Source organism: Xenopus tropicalis, chromosome 7 (assembly GCF_000004195.4).
Source record: "Xenopus tropicalis strain Nigerian chromosome 7, UCB_Xtro_10.0, whole genome shotgun sequence".
Taxonomy (NCBI): domain Eukaryota; kingdom Metazoa; phylum Chordata; class Amphibia; order Anura; family Pipidae; genus Xenopus; species Xenopus tropicalis.
In genome coordinates this window covers 76683449-76691262 of record NC_030683.2, presented here as the reverse complement: position 1 = coordinate 76691262, position 7814 = coordinate 76683449, and the positions used below count along the sequence as shown (strand labels likewise).

Sequence of the window (7814 nt, the reverse complement as noted above, 5' to 3'; positions counted from 1 at the left end):
AAATGTGCATATCTAAAAATAACCATTCCAACTAATATAACTATATACATATCTATATTCTACTGCTTCAATATACATTTAGCAAAGTGACTAAGTTTTACCTGCAACATATGGGGGGTTTAACCTTAAGAAGTAAACATGTTGCAGGTAAAAATTGGCTCCTTTGCTAAATGTATATTAAAGCAGTAGAATTCTTAATAAATCACAAAATTCAGTGTAGGACTGGCCAGAAGGGATGACTTTGACATAGTTGGCAAGCTTGAAGTATATTGCAATATATGGACAAACAATCCCTGTTTTGCTTAAAGGGTAGGGCATTTCTTAGTAGCTTAATGCACAGAATGCCTTAATGTCCTTTATATATTGATAATGGGTGAGTGCAGAGGATCTTTTCTAGTTTTATATATATATATATATATATATATATATATATATATATATCCACAAATAGTTTGAAATTTTAAAGATATATGTGTGTGTTTCATTCCTCTTTGTGCAATCAACATCCTCTGTCTCCTCTCCATCTTCACTAAAGATGTGTGACATGTCACCTTGTACTTGAAGGCTAGGCCTTTGAAGCCTGTTGCCATTGTCCTTCCTTCAGACTTCGGCTGCATACTTGCATACCTTATAACAACTTTATCTGACAATGTTCTAAACTGTATTGCCAATAAGTTACAATTGTTGGAGGTTTACTATCAAATCTTAATTTTTAAGTTTTTGCTTAAAAAAAGTAGTTGTACGAATGTATTTAGCTTATAAATGTTCATATATTAGGCTGTGTGTATATTTATGTGTATAGATTTCAAGTATGCAGGGGGAGCCCTTAGATGGGCCAGACATTTTTGGTAATTTAAACAATGGCATATGGGCCATACACACAGAATGCTAAACTCTGAAATGTGCCCCCATCAAAAAGTTTCTGGGTGACCCCCGGGCAACGGTAGCATATAGACTGCACACCTGGAAGTCTGAAATAGACATCTCTCTGTGTGGTTTACTTTTTGAAATCTGCAACTGCTCGTTGCTTTCATACCAATAGATTTCAGAAGTCATTCTGTGTCCAATCTACAATATCTATGTGGATATTGGGGTAAAGGTTTATTGTTACAAGACATTAAACAAATGTGCAGTTGTTCTGTGCTAAGGTCAAGCTGTATGTGTGTAAATATATTTGTGTTTGTGTATGTCTGTAGGTATATATATATATATATATATATATATATATATATATACATAAGTTTTAGCTTGGTAAATGCTTTTTCCAGTAATAAAAACAGGCCAAAAATGTAGTTTTTGTTCCAAATCATTTGATTTGCAAAATGAGGAATGAAACACACACACATATCTTTGAAATTTCAAACTATTTGTGGATATATATATATATATATATATATATCCACAAATAGTTTGAAATTTTAAAGATATATGTGTGTGTGTGTGTGTGTTTCATTCCTCTTTTTGCAAGTCAAATGATTTGGAACAAAAACTACATTTTTGGTCTGTTTTTATTATTGGAAAAAGCATTTACCAAGCTAAAACTTAGAAAGTTCAGATTTGATAGTAAACCCCCAATCAATTCTAACTTCTTTGCATGAAAGCTCTAATACAGTTGGTACCACTGTCAGATAAGATTGTTGTAAGGTATGCAGCCTAATCCCCTAGACTCCCATGCCAGAGAGATTAAGTTTTTGACAACTTGACTTAATCCCCCTGGTACCTACATACTGATCAGCAACAGGTGTGAAAGAATGTTAAGCTGTAGCAGAAACTGTAACACCTGTAACTGTAATCCCTATAAAGAATGAAGTTTGATTAATACACAAAAATCTAGCCAGGTATTGTCTCCATGTCTTGATTTCTATTGGTTGCTATACTTGTTGGCTGGTATAAATATTCCCTCCTGCTCTCATTTGAACCATACCTCATTTTGTGAATCATTGAAGTAACAAGCTCCTGTAGCTTGCCTTCCTTTTGTGAATCACAGAAACCGTTACTTCATTTTTGGCTTTTTAATTTTATTTGAAAATGGATTCTAAGAAGACACCTAACCGCTATCATCTTGCCTGCAAGTTTTGCCTGAAGCTTACAGGCAAATTGCCTTTTCATCTGAGGAGAGCCTGCATGAAACATGCAGATAACCAAGAAATTGAATTTGTGATGCAAGAAGCAAGAGGAAAGATGAGAGCAATCCTGGAAGGGCTAAGTATTGTTAATTATGAAGACCTGGACTATGAGGATTCTGATCCTAAACAATTTTTTGTCCAGTTCCTGGAGAAAAATGGCTGCTATATTAGAGGGAAGCAAGAGTCAGCAAGGTATGTATTGCTCCTGTCTGGCTGTGTCTAGACATGTATGTCCATATGTCTTTAATATTATTGTTTGTTTTTATTTCTTCTTAACAATCAATCTTTTGTTGCATTACAGCTGTGCCATGAAAGAGAGCATCCGTCCATCAAATATGGACAGAAACAAGGTGAACGTCAATTGGCCAGCAGATGAAGTAGTGGAGACACAGGCCCCTTGTAAAGGTCTGGACCTGTAAGTATACTCGGCATATGTTCTTTTAAGATTCACCTGTCTACATTGTAATTTGCACATTGTTATTCATTGTTTCTGAAATGTTGTTGATGTTTATCAATATTGCCCTGTCAGGTCACATAAGATGATAAGCCCCAGCCCCTTGAATGCTGAAAATGGGCAGAAACAGCAACCTACACTTCAGTCACTTCAGGAGAGCATTGACTTCCTAATGTCACAATTGGCCAAAATGCATGAGAAGGTAAACTCCAGACCCTTGAATGCTGAAGCAGTGCAGAAACAGCGACCTGTTGTACAACAGGGCCTGTAAGTATACTTGCCATATGTGCATCTAATATTCACCTCTACTTTGTAATATGTGTGCATGGTTTTTTTTTTGTGTTTCAATCTTTTCTGAACTTTAGTTGATATTTATTATTTTAGACCCATCGAGTCAGATGAGGAGGACTTTGTAAGCCCTGTGAATGAACAAGAGGTGGAGATGCAGGGACCTGAGCTTGACCTGTAAGTATAAGTGTCATATGTACATCTAATCTACACCTGTACAGATACTAATATTAACCTCTACTTTGTAATATGCGTGCATGTTTTTTTTTTTGTGTTTCAATCCTTTCTGAACTTTAGTTGATCTTTATTATTTTAGCCCCATCGAGTCAGATGAGGAGAACTTCGTAAGCCCTGTGAATGAACAAGAGGTGGAGATGCAGGGACCTGAGCTTGACCTGTAAGTATAAGTGTCATATGTACATCTAATCTACACCTGTCTACATAGCAGTATGTGTTTCAACTTTTTTCAATCTGAACATTTTGTTGATTTTTTATTAATACAGTCCTGTTGAGTCAGAGGAGACCAATGCAGACCCCTTGACTGATGACAACGATGATGATGATTATGATGATGACGGCAAGGAATATGAAGAGATGGAGACACACAATCTTGTTGGAGGGCTTGAACAGTAAGTTAACAAGCGTATTTTAAAGGGAAAAGTAACATTAAAAAATTTTTAACTAAATTTTTTAACTAAAAAAATCTATTCTACCCTCCCCCAATAATTGCCCTATCCTGAAAACCATTTGTTATTTTGAATGCTTTAGAAGAAAATACCTGTTAAACTTGGCTTCCGGTCATTTGACACCGGTCCATGTTGTAATAAGTACAGATTTTCAATCATTTCTAAATATATTTTTCTTTGGACTAGGAGCGAGACCAATTCAAATTACGTTCTGCTTAGAAGAAGAATGATGGCTGCAGGCATGTATAGAAAACACTCTCTTGAATGTGGTGTTCTTGCTCGCTTCCGAAAATATCTGCAGCAAGAATTACAAGTAAGAAGATGGTCACAAGAGGTAAGAGTCACACCTGTCTATGTAAACATTTGTTGTTTACCTTTGTTATTTTGCTGTTCACATTTCCTCATAATGATATTTATTCCTGTGTATCATTTTAGGTGGCAAATGTGGCCAGGTTTTTGTATTTTGTGGACCCCTCCAAGGCATCCTTAAGCTTCCTGACCGACACACAGAAGACGTTGGACTTTTTTACGGCACTTGAGAATTTGGGGAACGCTCATGCCACAATGTTTTCGTACCTGAAACATATCAAGAGGTTTGTGAGATCTCAAACAGATACTTTGTCCAGCGGATCCCATCAAAGTGAAGAACTTGTCGGAAAATGCAAACGCTATCTCGACATGACCTCGCCTCTGCAGCGAAGGCTGAGCAAGGGAATTTCGGCCAGCGTTGTGGGGAAAAAGTAAGTATGCTTTAGTACCTGTGCATTTATTTTGGCTTTTTGTGTGTGTAGGTTTGGTGTGTAACATTTACTACCCCTATTCACAGGTTTGACTATCTGACATCTGCAAAAAAGGACCCCTCAGAGTGTCAACGGATCCTCATAGTGGCCAGACCAACATTTGAGCAGATAATAAAGAAGGCCAAGATGGGTGGACGTCTTTTGGAGAAGGAAAAGTCTTATGTCGTCTATTACTTGGAGGCACTGATTGTCTTAAAATACCTCCAGCGACCAGGGGTTGTGCAAAATATGACTGTGAGTATACATGATACATTTTTTCACTGCCATGCTTTTTATGTTCCGCTGACATGATATGAACGTGAACTTTTTGATATTTTACCGATCCTTGTGTCTTTTTTGCTTATAGGTGGAAGAATGGTGCAAGAGGATACCATCTGATTGCAAAACCCGTATGGTCATTGGTGTAAAAAGGCATAAGACATCCACTCAGCAAGTCGCCTCTATACTGCTAGAAGAAGAAGAAGAAGAGGTATATGTCTGAAACAAACAAACATTGCATATTGTGATAGACTTTTTGCATAGCATTTTTTTTAACTTGACTTTCTTTTCTGTCATTTTAGTGGTTTGATGTTTTTTATAAAAAAATACGGCCATCATTTATCAGGAGTGGGAAATGCCCACAGACATTTTTCATATCGTCAACAGGGGAACCAATTCACAGTGTGACGAATGACATCGCCCGGCTTCATCATAAGTAAGTATAGATTGTCGCATACAAATACAAGTATTTGTTAGTTCTTCTCAGAAACTATAGCTATCGTGTGATTACTGGCATAGGCTTACGTTCTAGCCCCGTTTAGTACTGGTTTCAACGTTCACATTTCTGAACATACATTTTTTCCCTTAGGTTTAAATTGCGCCCTGTCACAAGTCAAGAGGCTAGAAGGACAATGGAGACATACATGGTCTCCCACTTTCAAACTGATGCTCAGAGGAACATGTTTGCCAGGTTGCTTGGCCATTCAAATGTGACTGCCGGAAGGATATATGGCGAGAAGACCGTTGACAATATGGTAGAAGCGGCAGAAATGATGAAGAGGGCGATGCATGAATCCCAGCCATCAACATCAAGGTAATTTAATAGAGCATTTACATGGCTTTGCATATGCAATTTTTTTTTTTTTAAGTACAGATAAATTATGATTTATACAGAAAGCAGGGAATAACCACTCGTTTCTTTTTAATTATTCATTTAACAGGTGTCAAGAGGTGCCACAGAAGCCCCTGCAAGAAGAAACACCAGAAGTCTCCCGTGGGTTGAGGGAGGAAGCCTTTGAAAAATTTAAAAAGTGCCACCCACTTACTATTGATGCCACGCCTCCTTGCTTAAAGGCAGCACTAGGCTTTTCCCGTGAGTACGGCCAGTACGTTTATGACCGTTGGAGAAAACAGCAAAATAAGATGAGAGTGGATTATGTTGCTGGTAAGTCTTCCTAAATTGTTGAATGTTCAATCACTGAATGTATCCGTTTGTATACGTTACCAAGTGAATATCTAATAATTCTTTCTTCTCTACCCATCCATTCTAGGACTTCTCAAATATGAGAATCCACATGAAGAAAGAGATGTATCCAAGGCACTGGATGGAAGACCAACTTGCCACCGATAAGGGATATTTTGGAAACCTGTAACCCTCGGTAATAGTGAATCAGGTTTCTGAACACGTTCCAAGTGGAATGGGCATGAATTCAACTTGAAAAAAGATAAGTACACTTATTTACTTCCCTCCCCGACACCTTGTCTCTCACGCACTCACTCTGCCTCTCTGAGTTATATTTGTTATCAAATTTATAACATATGTTTTATTTTTTAGGTCTAAAAAGAAGCACAACTTGGATATCAGAATGGCCATAAATTCATCCAGAATAAGATAAGTACACCTATTTTATACTTATTTTCTGACATTACTATTTAGCATTTTTTCTCTTTTTCTCCGCCCTTCTTTTTTTTTCTAATGAACAATACATCGACACAGTTTAGATAATTGACTGTGACCATTCTGATATCTATATTATTTTTAGGCTTTAAAAAATAAGCAGAGTCATCACTGGAGTTTTTAGAGAGAATGGTGAAATACTTTGGCTTCTGAAGCATTCCTCATGTGAGATGCAGATGAGAAACCAGCACCTGAAACCATCAAAAGAGTCTGAAGAGATTGTCAGTCTACTGGATATGCCACATGAGGGAAACCATGAAATACTTTGGACTTTTTTTTTTTTGAGGGGGGGGAGTTTTTAGAGAAAATTGTGAAATACTTTGTCTTCTGAAGCATTCCTCATGAGAGATGCAGATGAGACACCAGCACCTGAAACCATCAAAAGAGTCTGAAGAGATTGTCAGCCAACTGGATCTGCCACATGAAGGAAACCATGAAATACTTTGGACATTTTTTTAAGGGGGTGGTGTTATTTAATTTTTCCTTCAGAGTGTTAATAAATGTTCCTTTACTTATAAACCTCTTGTGTATTCTCATTGAGTGCCCTGGAAATGCTAGGCCCTGCTGAAGTCCCCATGCTTACCTGTTTCGGGGGGGGGGGTGTGGCTGGCAAAACCTTAACAATAGCTTGTGGCTACCTCATTAGCAATTGAAGGACACAGCCCCCAGGAATCCCTTGCACTACATACCCCATGATGCCCTCTGAAGCTAGGGCTCAGATAGCTGTTGTAAATATATGGACCATATATATATTTTTATATATGCACATTTATGTGTGTGTGTGTGTGTGTGTGTAATTTACTTGGGATAAAAGTTTATTGCTCGAAGACATTAGACAATAGAGCAGTTGTTCTGTGCTAAGGTCAAGCTGTATGTGTGTAAATATATTTGTGTTTGTGTATGTCTGTATATATATATATATCCACAAATAGTTTGAAATTTTAAAGATATATGTGTGTGTTTCATTCCTCTTTGTGCAATCAACATCCTCTGTCTCCTCTCCATCCTCACAAAAGATGTGTGACATGTCACCTTGTGCTTTAAGGCTAGGCCTTTGAAGCCTGTTGCCATTGTCCTTCCTTCAGATTCCGGCTGCATACTTGCATACCTTATAACAACTTTGATGTGATATGTCATAAGGTGTAAAAGAAAGTTGTGAGACTAATTCCTCAATTGAGGTGACAAAGTCCATAATGCATAATCCCCAAGACTCCTGAAACAAACATATTAATTGAACAGAGACATCCAAAACTTACAAAGCAGGCATTATAGGTTAAAACCATTTTAAAATATATCTATCTATCTATCTATCTATCTATCATCTATCTATCCATCCTTACTAACACACAGCTTAAACTAAGCACAAATCAACCAATCTATTTTCAAATGTCTTGCAACAATAAGAATTTACTAAAAATGAGTTACAAAGACAAATGTGCATATCTAAAAATAACCATTCCAACTAATATAACTATATACATATCTATATTCTACTGCTTCAATATACATTTAGCAAAGTGACTA

General features: G+C 37.1%; 1 pseudogene across 1 annotated transcript; it reads left to right on the top strand.

The window, feature by feature from the left end:
* Positions 1-1913: 1913 nt before the first annotated feature.
* On the top strand, positions 1914-6809 carry LOC116412029 (annotated as a pseudogene). Its single transcript, XR_004223484.1, has 14 exons — positions 1914-2318; positions 2428-2541; positions 2656-2847; positions 2965-3045; positions 3185-3265; positions 3372-3497; positions 3741-3888; positions 3990-4294; positions 4381-4588; positions 4701-4823; positions 4915-5048; positions 5202-5426; positions 5554-5777; positions 5884-6809. The product of XR_004223484.1 is annotated as an uncharacterized LOC116412029 (transcript).
* The last annotated feature ends 1005 nt before the right edge of the window (positions 6810-7814 follow it).